Here is a 14,174-nt window from a genome sequence, read left to right on the forward strand (position 1 = left end):
ACCCCAGGAGAGTTCCAAATGTGTGTGGGTAGAATATATATCCCACGGGGGTAAAATTGAAAAAAGTTGAAAACATTTTTTTTTTGGACTTAGTCATTTTTCCGGCGTTTATCAGACTTTCAGATAGGGTAAATGTCAGTGAGCGTTCCGATTTCAGTTCCAGAGAGATTCACCCAATGAGTCCTTGATATTTAGTCGTTTTCAGCCAATTTTCGTGATTTTTGAAAATTTTACTTTTTTGTGAAAATATCCACTAAATGAGGGAATAATATGTGTGAGGGTACCCCAGGAGAGTTCCAAATGTGTGTGGGTAGAATAAATTTCCCACAGGGGTATAATTGAAACAAGTTGAAAAAATTTTTTTTTTTGGACTTAGTCATTTTTCCTGCGTTTATCAGACTTTCAGATAGGGGAAATGTCAGTGAGCATTCCGATTTCAGTTCCAGAGCGATTCGCCCAATGAGTCCTTGATATTTATTCGTTTTCAGCCAATTTTCGGGCTTTTTGAAAATTTAACTTTTTTGTGAAAATATCCACTAAATGAGGGAATAATATGTGTGAGGGCAGCCCAAGAGAGTTCCAAATGTGTGTGGGTAGAATATATATTGCACGGGGGGAAAATTGAAAAAAGTTGAAAAAATTTTTTTTTTGTACTTAGTAATTTTTCCCACGTTTATCAGACTTTCAGATAGGGGAAATGTCAGTGAGCGTTCCGATTTCAGTTCCAGAGCGATTCGCCCAATGAGTCCTTGATATTTAGTCGTTTTCAGCCAATTTTCGGGATTTTTGAAAATTTCACTTTTTTGTGAAAATATCCACTAAATGAGGGAATAATATGTGTGAGGGTACCCCAGGAGAGTTCCAAATGAGTGTGGGTAGAATATATATCCCACGGGGGTAAAATTGAAAAAAGTTAAAAACATTTTTTTTTTGGACTTAGTCATTTTTCCGGCGTTTATCAGACTTTCAGAAAGGGCAAATGTCATTGAGCGTTCCGATTTCAGTTCCAGAGTGATTCACCCAATGAGTCCTTGACATTTAGTCGTTTTCAGCCAATTTTCAGGATTTTTGAAAATGTCACTTTTTTGTAAAAATATTCACTAAATGAGGGAATAATATATGTGAGGGTACCCGAGCAGAGATCAAATGTGTGTGGGTAGAATATATATCTCACGGGGGTAAAATTGAAAAAAGTTAAAAACATTTTTTTTTTGGACTTAGTCATTTTTCCGGCGTTTATCAGACTTTCAGAAAGGGCAAATGTCATTGAGCGTTCCGATTTCAGTTCCAGAGTGATTCACCCAATGAGTCCTTGATATTTAGTCGTTTTCAGCCAATTTTCGGGATTTTTGAAAATTTCACTTTTTTGTGAAAATATCCACTAATTGAGGGAATAATATGTGTGAGGCTACACCAGGAGAGTTCCAAATGAGTGTGGGTAGAATATATCTCCCACAGGGGTAAAATTGAAAAAAGTTGAAAACATTTTTTTTTTTTGGACTTAGTCATTTTTCCGGCGTTTATCAGACTTTCAGATAGGGTAAATGTCAGTGACGTTCCGATTTCAGTACCAGAGCGATTCGCCCAATGAGTCTTTGATATTTAGTCGTTTTCAGCCAATATTTTGGATTTTTGAAAATTTCACTTTTTTGTGAAAATATCCACTAAATGAGGGAATAATATGTGTGAGGGTACCCCAGGAGAGTTAGAAATGTGTGTGGGTAGAATATATATCCCACGTGGGTAAAACTGAAAAAAGTTGAAAAAATTTTTTTTTTGGACTTAGTCATTTTTCTGGCGTTTATCAGACTTTCAGATAGGGTAAATGTTTGTGAGCGTTCCGATTTCAGTTCCAGAGCGATTCGCACAATGAGTCCTTGATATTTAGTCGTTTTCAGACAATTTTCTGGATTTTTGAAAATTTCACTTTTTTGTGAAAATATCCACTAAATGAGGGAATAATATGTGTGAGGGTACCCCAGGAGAGTTCCAAATGAGTGTGGGTAGAATATATCTCCCACGGGGGTAAAATTGAAAAAAGTTGAAAACATTTTTTTTTTGGAATGTCATTTTTCTGGCGTTTATCAGACTTTCAGATAGGGTAAATGTCAGTGAGCGTTCCGATTTCAGTTCCAGAGAGATTCACCCAATGAGTCCTTGATATTTAGTCGTTTTCAGCCAATTTTCTGGATTTTTGAAAATTTCACTTTTTTGTGAAAATATCCACTAAATGAGGGAATAATATGTGTGAGGGTACCCCAGGAGAGTTCCAAATGTGTGTGGGTACAATAAATTTCCCACGGGGGTATAATTGAAAAAAGTTGAAAAAATTTTTTTTTTGGACTTAGTCATTTTTCCGGCATTTATCAGACTTTCAGATAGGGCAAATGTCATTGAGCGTTCCGATTTCAGTTCCAGAGCGATTCGCCCAATGAGTCCTTGATATTTAGTCGTTTTCAGCCAATATTTTGGATTTTTGAAAATTTCACTTTTATGTGAAAATATCCACTAAATGAGGGAATAATATGTGTGAGGGTACCCCAGGAGAGTTAGAAATGTGTGTGGGTAGAATATATTTCCCACGTGGGTAAAATTGAAAAAAGTTGAAAAAAATTTTTTTTTGGACTTTGTCATTTTTCTGGCGTTTATCAGACTTTCAGATAGGGTAAATGTCAGTGAGCTTTTCGATTTCAGTTCCAGAGCGATTCGCCCAATGAGTCCTTGATATTTAGTCGTTTTCAGCCAATTTTCGGGATTTTTGAAAATTTCACTTTTTTGTGAAAATATCCACTAAATGAGGGAATAATATGTGTGAGGCTACACCAGGAGAGTTCCAAATGAGTGTGGGTAGAATATATCTCCCACAGGGGTAAAATTGAAAAAAGTTGAAAACATTTTTTTTTTTTGGACTTAGTCATTTTTCCGGCGTTTATCAGACTTTCAGATAGGGTAAATGTCAGTGACGTTCCGATTTCAGTTCCAGAGCGATTCGCCCCATGAATCCTTGATATTTAGTTGTTTTCCGCAAATTTTCTGGATTTTTGAAAATTTCACTTTTTTGTGAAAATATCCACTTAAATGAGGGAATAATATGTGTGAAGGTATCCCAGGAGAGTTCCAAATGTGTGTGGGTAGAATATATATCCCACGGGGGTAAAATTGAAAAAAGTTGAAAAATTTTTTTTTTTGGACTAAGTCATTTTTCCGGCGTTTATCAAACTTTCAGATAGGGCAAATGTCATTGAGCGTTCCGATTTCAGTACCAGAGCGATTCGCCCAATGAGTCTTTGATATTTAGTCGTTTTCAGCAAATATTTTGGATTTTTGAAAATTTCACTTTTTTGTGAAAATATCCACTAAATGAGGGAATAATATGTGTGAGGGTACCCCAGGAGAGTTACAAATGTGTGTGGGTAGAATATATATCCCACGTGGGTAAAATTGAAAATAGTTGAAAAATTTTTTTTTTTGGACTTAGTCATTTTTCCGGCGTTTATCAGACTTTCAGATAGGGCAAATGTCAGTAAGCGTTCCGATTTCAGTTTCAGACCGATTCGCCCAATGAGTCCTTGATATTTAGTCGTTTTCAGCCAATTTTCTGGATTTTTAAAAATTTCACTTATTTGTTAAAATATCCACTAAATGAGGGAATAATATGTGTGAGGGTACCCCAGGAGAGTTCCAAATGAGTGTGGGTAGAATATATATCCCACGGGGGTAAAATTGAAAAAAGTTAAAAACATTTTTTTTTTGGACTTAGTCATTTTTCCGGCGTTTATCAGACTTTCAGAAAGGGCAAATGTCATTGAGCGTTCCGATTTCAGTTCCAGAGTGATTCACCCAATGAGTCCTTGACATTTAGTCGTTTTCAGCCAATTTTCAGGATTTTTGAAAATGTCACTTTTTTGTAAAAATATTCACTAAATGAGGGAATAATATATGTGAGGGTACCCGAGCAGAGATCAAATGTGTGTGGGTAGAATATATATCTGACAGGGGTAAAATTGAAAAAAGTTGAAAATTTTTTTTTTCAGACTTAGTCATTTTTCCGGCGTTTATCAGACTTTCAGATAGGGCAAATGTCAGTGAGCGTTCCGATTTCAGTTCCAGAGCGATTCACCCAATGAGTCCTTGATATTTAGTCGTTTTCAGCCAATTTTCGGGATTTTTGAAAATTTCACTTTTTTGTGAAAATATCCACTAATTGAGGGAATAATATGTGTGAGGGTACCCCAGGAGAGTTCCAAATGAGTGTGGGTAGAATATATCTCCCACGGGGGTAAAATTGAAAAAAGTTGAAAACATTTTTTTTTTGGACTGTCATTTTTCTGGCGTTTATCAGACTTTCAGATAGGGTAAATGTCAGTGAGCGTTCCGATTTCAGTTCCAGAGAGATTCACCCAATGAGTACTTGATATTTAGTCGTTTTCAGCCAATTTTCGTGATTTTTGAAAATTTTACTTTTTTGTGAAAATATCCACTAAATGAGGGAATAATATGTGTGAGGGTACCCCAGGAGAGATCAAAATGTTTGTGCGTAGAATATATATCCCACGGGGGTAAAATTGAAAAAAGTTGAAACAATTTTTTTTTTGGACTTAGTCATTTTTCCGGCGTTTATCAGACTTTCAGATAGGGGAAATGTCAGTGAGCGTTCTGATTTCAGTTCCAGAGCGATTCGCCCAATGAGTCCTTGATATTTATTCGTTTTCAGCAAATATTTTGGATTTTTGAAAATTTCACTTTTTTGTGAAAATATCCACTAAATGAGGGAATAATATGTGTGAGGGTACCCCAGGAGAGTTACAAATGTGTGTGGGTAGAATATATATCCCACGTGGGTAAAATTGAAAATAGTTGAAAAATTTTTTTTTTTGGACTTAGTCATTTTTCCGGCGTTTATCAGACTTTCAGATAGGGCAAATGTCAGTAAGCGTTCCGATTTCAGTTCCAGAGCGATTCGCCCAATGAGTCCTTGATATTTAGTCGTTTTCAGCCAATTTTCTGGATTTTTAAAAATTTCACTTATTTGTTAAAATATCCACTAAATGAGGGAATAATATGTGTGAGGGTACCCCAGGAGAGTTCCAAATGTGTGTGGGTAGAATATATATCCCACGGGGGTAAAATTGAAAAAAGTTGAAAACATTTTTTTTTTGGACTTAGTCATTTTTCCGGCGTTTATCAGACTTTCAGATAGGGTAAATGTCAGTGAGCGTTCCGATTTCAGTTCCAGAGAGATTCACCCAATGAGTCCTTGATATTTAGTCGTTTTCAGCCAATTTTCGTGATTTTTGAAAATTTTACTTTTTTGTGAAAATATCCACTAAATGAGGGAATAATATGTGTGAGGGTACCCCAGGAGAGTTCCAAATGTGTGTGGGTAGAATAAATTTCCCACAGGGGTATAATTGAAAAAAGTTGAAAACATTTTTTTTTTTGGACTTAGTCATTTTTCCTGCGTTTATCAGACTTTCAGATAGGGGAAATGTCAGTGAGCATTCCGATTTCAGTTCCAGAGCGATTCGCCCAATGAGTCCTTGATATTTAGTCGTTTTCAGCCAATTTTCGGGATTTTTGAAAATTTCACTTTTTTGTGAAAATATCCACTAAATGAGGGAATAATATGTGTGAGGGTACCCCAGGAGAGTTCCAAATGAGTGTGGGTAGAATATATATCCCACGTGGGTAAAACTGAAAAAAGTTGAAAAAATTTTTTTTTTGGACTTAGTCATTTTTCTGGCGTTTATCAGACTTTCAGATAGGGTAAATGTTTGTGAGCGTTCCGATTTCAGTTCCAGAGCGATTCGCCCAATGAATCCTTGATATTTAGTCGTTTTCAGACAATTTTCTGGATTTTTGAAAATTTCACTTTTTTGTGAAAATATCCACTAAATGAGGGAATAATATGTGTGAGGGTACCCCAGGAGAGTTCCAAATGAGTGTGGGTAGAATATATCTCCCACGGGGGTAAAATTGAAAAAAGTTGAAAACATTTTTTTTTTGGACTGTCATTTTTCTGGCGTTTATCAGACTTTCAGATAGGGTAAATGTCAGTGAGCGTTCCGATTTCAGTTCCAGAGAGATTCACCCAATGAGTACTTGATATTTAGTCGTTTTCAGCCAATTTTCGTGATTTTTGAAAATTTTACTTTTTTGTGAAAATATCCACTAAATGAGGGAATAATATGTGTGAGGGTACCCCAGGAGAGTTCCAAATGTGTGTGGGTAGAATAAATTTCCCACGGGGGTATAATTGAAAAAAGTTGAAAAAAATTTTTTTTTGGACTTAGTCATTTTTCCTGCGTTTATCAGACTTTCAGATAGGGGAAATGTCAGTGAGCATTCCGATTTCAGTTCCAGAGCGATTCGCCCAATGAGTCCTTGATATTTATTCGTTTACAGCCAATTTTCGGGATTTTTGAAAATTTTACTTTTTTGTGAAAATATCCACTAAATGAGGGAATAATATGTGTGAGGGTAGCCCAGGAGAGTTCCAAATGTGTGTGGGTAGAATATATATTGCACGGGGGGGAAATTGAAAAAAGTTGAAAAAATTTTTTTTTTGGACTTAGTAATTTTTCCCGCGTTTATCAGACTTTCAGATAGGGGAAATGTCAGTAAGCGTTCCGATTTCAGTTCCAGAGCGATTCGCCCAATGAGTCCTTGATATTTAGTCGTTTTCAGCCAATTTTCGGGATTTTTGAAAATTTCACTTTTTTAAGAAAATATCCACTAAATGAGGGAATAATATGTGTGAGGGTACCCCAGGAGAGTTCCAAATGTGTGTGGGTAGAATATATATCCCACGGGGGTAAAATTGAAAAAAGTTGAAAACATTTTTTTTTTGGACTTAGTCATTTTTCCGGCGTTTATCAGACTTTCAGATAGGGTAAATGTCAGTGAGCGTTCCGATTTCAGTTCCAGAGAGATTCACCCAATGAGTCCTTGATATTTAGTCGTTTTCAGCCAATTTTCGTGATTTTTGAAAATTTTACTTTTTTGTGAAAATATCCACTAAATGAGGGAATAATATGTGTGAGGGTACCCCAGGAGAGTTCCAAATGTGTGTGGGTAGAATAAATTTCCCACAGGGGTATAATTGAAAAAAGTTGAAAAAATTTTTTTTTTTGGACTTAGTCATTTTTCCTGCGTTTATCAGACTTTCAGATAGGGGAAATGTCAGTGAGCATTCCGATTTCAGTTCCAGAGCGATTCGCCCAATGAGTCCTTGATATTTATTCGTTTTCAGCCAATTTTCGGGCTTTTTGAAAATTTAACTTTTTTGTGAAAATATCCACTAAATGAGGGAATAATATGTGTGAGGGTAGCCCAGGAGAGTTCCAAATGTGTGTGGGTAGAATATATATTGCACGGGGGGAAAATTGAAAAAAGTTGAAAAAATTTTTTTTTTGGACTTAGTAACTTTTCCCACGTTTATCAGACTTTCAGATAGGGGAAATGTCAGTGAGCGTTCCGATTTCAGTTCCAGAGCGATTCGCCCAATGAGTCCTTGATATTTAGTCGTTTTCAGCCAATTTTCGGGATTTTTGAAAATTTCACTTTTTTGTGAAAATATCCACTAAATGAGGGAATAATATGTGTGAGGGTACCCCAGGAGAGTTCCAAATGAGTGTGGGTAGAATATATATCCCACGGGGGTAAAATTGAAAAAAGTTAAAAACATTTTTTTTTTGGACTTAGTCATTTTTCCGGCGTTTATCAGACTTTCAGAAAGGGCAAATGTCATTGAGCGTTCCGATTTCAGTTCCAGAGTGATTCACCCAATGAGTCCTTGACATTTAGTCGTTTTCAGCCAATTTTCAGGATTTTTGAAAATGTCACTTTTTTGTAAAAATATTCACTAAATGAGGGAATAATATATGTGAGGGTACCCGAGCAGAGATCAAATGTGTGTGGGTAGAATATATATCTCACGGGGGTAAAATTGAAAAAAGTTGAAAATTTTTTTTTTCAGACTTAGTCATTTTTCCGGCGTTTATCAGACTTTCAGATAGGGCAAATGTCAGTGAGCGTTCCGATTTCAGTTCCAGAGCGATTCGCCCAATGAGTCCTTGATATTTAGTCGTTTTCAGCCAATTTTCTGGATTTTTTAAAATTTAACTTTTTTGTGAAAATATCCACTAAATGAGGGAATAATATGTGTGAGGGTACCCCAGGAGAGTTCCAAATGAGTGTGGGTAGAATATATATCCCACGGGGGTAAAATTGAAAAAAGTTGAAAACATTTTTTTTTTGGACTTAGTCATTTTTCCGGCGTTTATCAGACTTTCAGATAGGGTAAATGTCAGTGAGCGTTCCGATTTCAGTTCCAGAGCGATTCACCCAATGAGTCCTTGATATTTAGTCGTTTTCAGCCAATTTTCGGGATTTTTGAAAATTTCACTTTTTTTGTGAAAATATCCACTAATTGAGGGAATAATATGTGTGAGGGTACCCCAGGAGAGTTCCAAATGAGTGTGGGTAGAATATATATCCCACGGGGGTAAAATTGAAAAAAGTTGAAAAAATTTTTTTTTTGGACTTAGTCATTTTTCCGGCGTTTATCAGACTTTCAGATAGGGCAAATGTCATTGAGCGTTCCGATTTCAGTTCCAGAGCGATTCGCCCAATGAGTCCTTGATATTTAGTCGTTTTCAGACAATTTTCTGGATTTTTGAAAATTTCACTTTTTTGTGAAAATATCCACTAAATGAGGGAATAATATGTGTGAGGGTACCCCAGGAGAGTTCCAAATGAGTGTGGGTAGAATATATCTCCCACGGGGGTAAAATTGAAAAAAGTTGAAAACATTTTTTTTTTGGAATGTCATTTTTCTGGCGTTTATCAGACTTTCAGATAGGGTAAATGTCAGTGAGCGTTCCGATTTCAGTTCCAGAGAGATTCACCCATTGAGTCCTTGATATTTAGTCGTTTTCAGCCAATTTTCGTGATTTTTGAAAATTTCACTTTTTTGTGAAAATATCCACTAAATGAGGGAATAATATGTGTGAGGGTACCCCAGGAGAGTTCCAAATGTGTGTGGGTACAATAAATTTCCCACGGGGGTATAATTGAAAAAAGTTGAAAAAATTTTTTTTTTGGACTTAGTCATTTTTCCGGCGTTTATCAGACTTTCAGATAGGGCAAATGTCATTGAGCGTTCCGATTTCAGTTCCAGAGCGATTCGCCCAATGAGTCCTTGATATTTAGTCGTTTTCAGCCAATATTTTGGATTTTTGAAAATTTCACTTTTATGTGAAAATATCCACTAAATGAGGGAATAATATGTGTGAGGGTACCCCAGGAGAGTTAGAAATGTGTGTGGGTAGAATATATATCCCACGTGGGTAAAATTGAAAAAAGTTGAAAAAAATTTTTTTTTGGACTTAGTCATTTTTCCGGCGTTTATCAGACTTTCAGATAGGGCAAATGTCATTGAGCGTTCCGATTTCAGTTCCAGAGCGATTCGCCCAATGAGTCCTTGATATTTAGTCGTTTTCAGCCAATATTTTGGATTTTTGAAAATTTCACTTTTATGTGAAAATATCCACTAAATGAGGGAATAATATGTGTGAGGGTACCCCAGGAGAGTTAGAAATGTGTGTGGGTAGAATATATATCCCACGTGGGTAAAATTGAAAAAAGTTGAAAAAAATTTTTTTTTGGACTTTGTCATTTTTCTGGCGTTTATCAGACTTTCAGATAGGGTAAATGTCAGTGAGCTTTTCGATTTCAGTTCCAGAGCGATTCGCCCAATGAGTCCTTGATATTTAGTCGTTTTCAGCCAATTTTCGGGATTTTTGAAAATTTCACTTTTTTGTGAAAATATCCACTAAATGAGGGAATAATATGTGTGAGGGTACCCCAAGAGAGTTAGAAATGTGTGTGGGTAGAATATATATCCCACGTGGGTAAAATTGAAAAAAGTTGAAAAAATTTTTTTTTTGGACTTTGTCATTTTTCCGGCGTTTATCAGACTTTCAGATAGGGTAAATGTCAGTGACGTTCCGATTTCAGTTCCAGAGCGATTCGCCCCATAAATCCTTGATATTTAGTTGTTTTCAGCAAATTTTCTGGATTTTTGAAAATTTCACTTTTTTGTGAAAATATCCACTAAATGAGGGAATAATATGTGTGAAGGTATCCCAGGAGAGTTCCAAATGTGTGTGGGTAGAATATATATCCCACGGGGGTAAATTTGAAAAAAGTTGAAAAATTTTTTTTTTTGGACTAAGTCATTTTTCCGGCGTTTATCAAACTTTCAGATAGGGCAAATGTCATTGAGCGTTCCGATTTCAGTACCAGAGCGATTCGCCCAATGAGTCTTTGATATTTAGTCGTTTTCAGCCAATATTTTGGATTTTTGAAAATTTCACTTTTTTGTGAAAATATCCACTAAATGAGGGAATAATATGTGTGAAGGTATCCCAGGAGAGTTCCAAATGTGTGTGGGTAGAATATATATTGCACGGGGGGGAAATTTAAAAAAGTTGAAAAAATTTTTTTTTTGGACTTAGTAATTTTTCCCGCGTTTATCAGACTTTCAGATAGGGGAAATGTCAGTGAGCGTTCCGATTTCAGTTCCAGAGCGATTCGCCCAATGAGTCCTTGATATTTAGTCGTTTTCAGCCAATTTTCGGGATTTTTGAAAATTTCACTTTTTTGTGAAAATATCCACTAAATGAGGGAATAATATGTGTGAGGGTACCCCAGGAGAGTTCCAAATGAGTGTGGGTAGAATATATATCCCACGGGGGTAAAATTGAAAAAAGTTAAAAACATTTTTTTTTTGGACTTAGTAATTTTTCCCGCGTTTATCAGACTTTCAGATAGGGCAAATGTCATTGAGCGTTTCGATTTCAGTTCCAGAGCGATTCGCCCAATGAGTCCTTGATATTTAGTCGTTTTCAGCCAATTTTCGGGATTTTTGAAAATTTCACTTTTTTGTAAAAATATTCACTAAATGATGGAATAATATGTGTGAGGGTACCCCAGGAGAGATCAAAATGTTTGTGCGTAGAATATATATCCCACGGGGGTAAAATTGAAAAAAGTTGAAACAATTTTTTTTTTGGACTTAGTCATTTTTCCGGCTTTTATCAGACTTTCAGATAGGGGAAATGTCAGTGAGCGTTCTGATTTCAGTTCCAGAGCGATTCGCCCAATAAGTCCTTGATATTTAGTCGTTTTCAGCAAATATTTTGGATTTTTGAAAATTTCACTTTTTTGTGAAAATATCCACTAAATGAGGGAATAATATGTGTGAGGGTACCCCAGGAGAGTTACAAATGTGTGTGGGTAGAATATATATCCCACGTGGGTAAAATTGAAAATAGTTGAAAAATTTTTTTTTTTGGACTTAGTCATTTTTCCGGCGTTTATCAGACTTTCAGATAGGGCAAATGTCAGTAAGCGTTCCGATTTCAGTTCCAGAGCGATTCGCCCAATGAGTCCTTGATATTTAGTCGTTTTCAGCCAATTTTCTGGATTTTTAAAAATTTCACTTATTTGTGAAAATATCCACTAAATGAGGGAATAATATGTGTGAGGGTACCCCAGGAGAGTTCCAAATGTGTGTGGGTAGAATAAATTTCCCACAGGGGTATAATTGAAAAAAGTTGAAAAAATTTATTTTTTTTGGACTTAGTCATTTTTCCTGCGTTTATCAGACTTTCAGATAGGGGAAATGTCAGTGAGCATTCCGATTTCAGTTCCAGAGCGATTCGCCCAATGAGTCCTTGATATTTAGTCGTTTTCAGCCAATTTTCGGGATTTTTGAAAATTTCACTTTTTTGTGAAAATATCCACTAAATGAGGGAATAATATGTGTGAGGGTACCCCAGGAGAGTTCCAAATGAGTGTGGGTAGAATATATATCCCACGGGGGTAAAATTGAAAAAAGTTGAAAACATTTTTTTTTTGGACTTAGTCATTTTTCCGGCGTTTATCAGACTTTCAGATAGGGTAAATGTCAGTGAGCGTTCCGATTTCAGTTCCAGAGCGATTCACCCAATGAGTCCTTGATATTTAGTCGTTTTCAGCCAATTTTCGGGATTTTTGAAAATTTCACTTTTTTTGTGAAAATATCCACTAATTGAGGGAATAATATGTGTGAGGGTACCCCAGGAGAGTTCCAAATGAGTGTGGGTAGAATATATATCCCACGGGGGTAAAATTGAAAAAAGTTGAAAAAATTTTTTTTTTGGACTTAGTCATTTTTCCGGCGTTTATCAGACTTTCAGATAGGGCAAATGTCATTGAGCGTTCCGATTTCAGTTCCAGAGCGATTCGCCCAATGAGTCCTTGATATTTAGTCGTTTTCAGACAATTTTCTGGATTTTTGAAAATTTCACTTTTTTGTGAAAATATCCACTAAATGAGGGAATAATATGTGTGAGGGTACCCCAGGAGAGTTCCAAATGAGTGTGGGTAGAATATATCTCCCACGGGGGTAAAATTGAAAAAAGTTGAAAACATTTTTTTTTTGGAATGTCATTTTTCTGGCGTTTATCAGACTTTCAGATAGGGTAAATGTCAGTGAGCGTTCCGATTTCAGTTCCAGAGAGATTCACCCATTGAGTCCTTGATATTTAGTCGTTTTCAGCCAATTTTCGTGATTTTTGAAAATTTCACTTTTTTGTGAAAATATCCACTAAATGAGGGAATAATATGTGTGAGGGTACCCCAGGAGAGTTCCAAATGTGTGTGGGTACAATAAATTTCCCACGGGGGTATAATTGAAAAAAGTTGAAAAAATTTTTTTTTTGGACTTAGTCATTTTTCCGGCGTTTATCAGACTTTCAGATAGGGCAAATGTCATTGAGCGTTCCGATTTCAGTTCCAGAGCGATTCGCCCAATGAGTCCTTGATATTTAGTCGTTTTCAGCCAATATTTTGGATTTTTGAAAATTTCACTTTTATGTGAAAATATCCACTAAATGAGGGAATAATATGTGTGAGGGTACCCCAGGAGAGTTAGAAATGTGTGTGGGTAGAATATATATCCCACGTGGGTAAAATTGAAAAAAGTTGAAAAAAATTTTTTTTTGGACTTAGTCATTTTTCCGGCGTTTATCAGACTTTCAGATAGGGCAAATGTCATTGAGCGTTCCGATTTCAGTTCCAGAGCGATTCGCCCAATGAGTCCTTGATATTTAGTCGTTTTCAGCCAATATTTTGGATTTTTGAAAATTTCACTTTTATGTGAAAATATCCACTAAATGAGGGAATAATATGTGTGAGGGTACCCCAGGAGAGTTAGAAATGTGTGTGGGTAGAATATATATCCCACGTGGGTAAAATTGAAAAAAGTTGAAAAAAATTTTTTTTTGGACTTTGTCATTTTTCTGGCGTTTATCAGACTTTCAGATAGGGTAAATGTCAGTGAGCTTTTCGATTTCAGTTCCAGAGCGATTCGCCCAATGAGTCCTTGATATTTAGTCGTTTTCAGCCAATTTTCGGGATTTTTGAAAATTTCACTTTTTTGTGAAAATATCCACTAAATGAGGGAATAATATGTGTGAGGGTACCCCAAGAGAGTTAGAAATGTGTGTGGGTAGAATATATATCCCACGTGGGTAAAATTGAAAAAAGTTGAAAAAATTTTTTTTTTGGACTTTGTCATTTTTCCGGCGTTTATCAGACTTTCAGATAGGGTAAATGTCAGTGACGTTCCGATTTCAGTTCCAGAGCGATTCGCCCCATAAATCCTTGATATTTAGTTGTTTTCAGCAAATTTTCTGGATTTTTGAAAATTTCACTTTTTTGTGAAAATATCCACTAAATGAGGGAATAATATGTGTGAAGGTATCCCAGGAGAGTTCCAAATGTGTGTGGGTAGAATATATATCCCACGGGGGTAAATTTGAAAAAAGTTGAAAAATTTTTTTTTTTGGACTAAGTCATTTTTCCGGCGTTTATCAAACTTTCAGATAGGGCAAATGTCATTGAGCGTTCCGATTTCAGTACCAGAGCGATTCGCCCAATGAGTCTTTGATATTTAGTCGTTTTCAGCCAATATTTTGGATTTTTGAAAATTTCACTTTTTTGTGAAAATATCCACTAAATGAGGGAATAATATGTGTGAAGGTATCCCAGGAGAGTTCCAAATGTGTGTGGGTAGAATATATATTGCACGGGGGGGAAATTTAAAAAAGTTGAAAAAATTTTTT

Source organism: Phyllobates terribilis, unplaced genomic scaffold, assembly GCF_046119375.1.
Source record: "Phyllobates terribilis strain yellow unplaced genomic scaffold, ASM4611937v1 Scaffold_2__4_contigs__length_985480577, whole genome shotgun sequence".
In the NCBI taxonomy this organism is placed as follows: Eukaryota; Metazoa; Chordata; class Amphibia; order Anura; family Dendrobatidae; genus Phyllobates; species Phyllobates terribilis.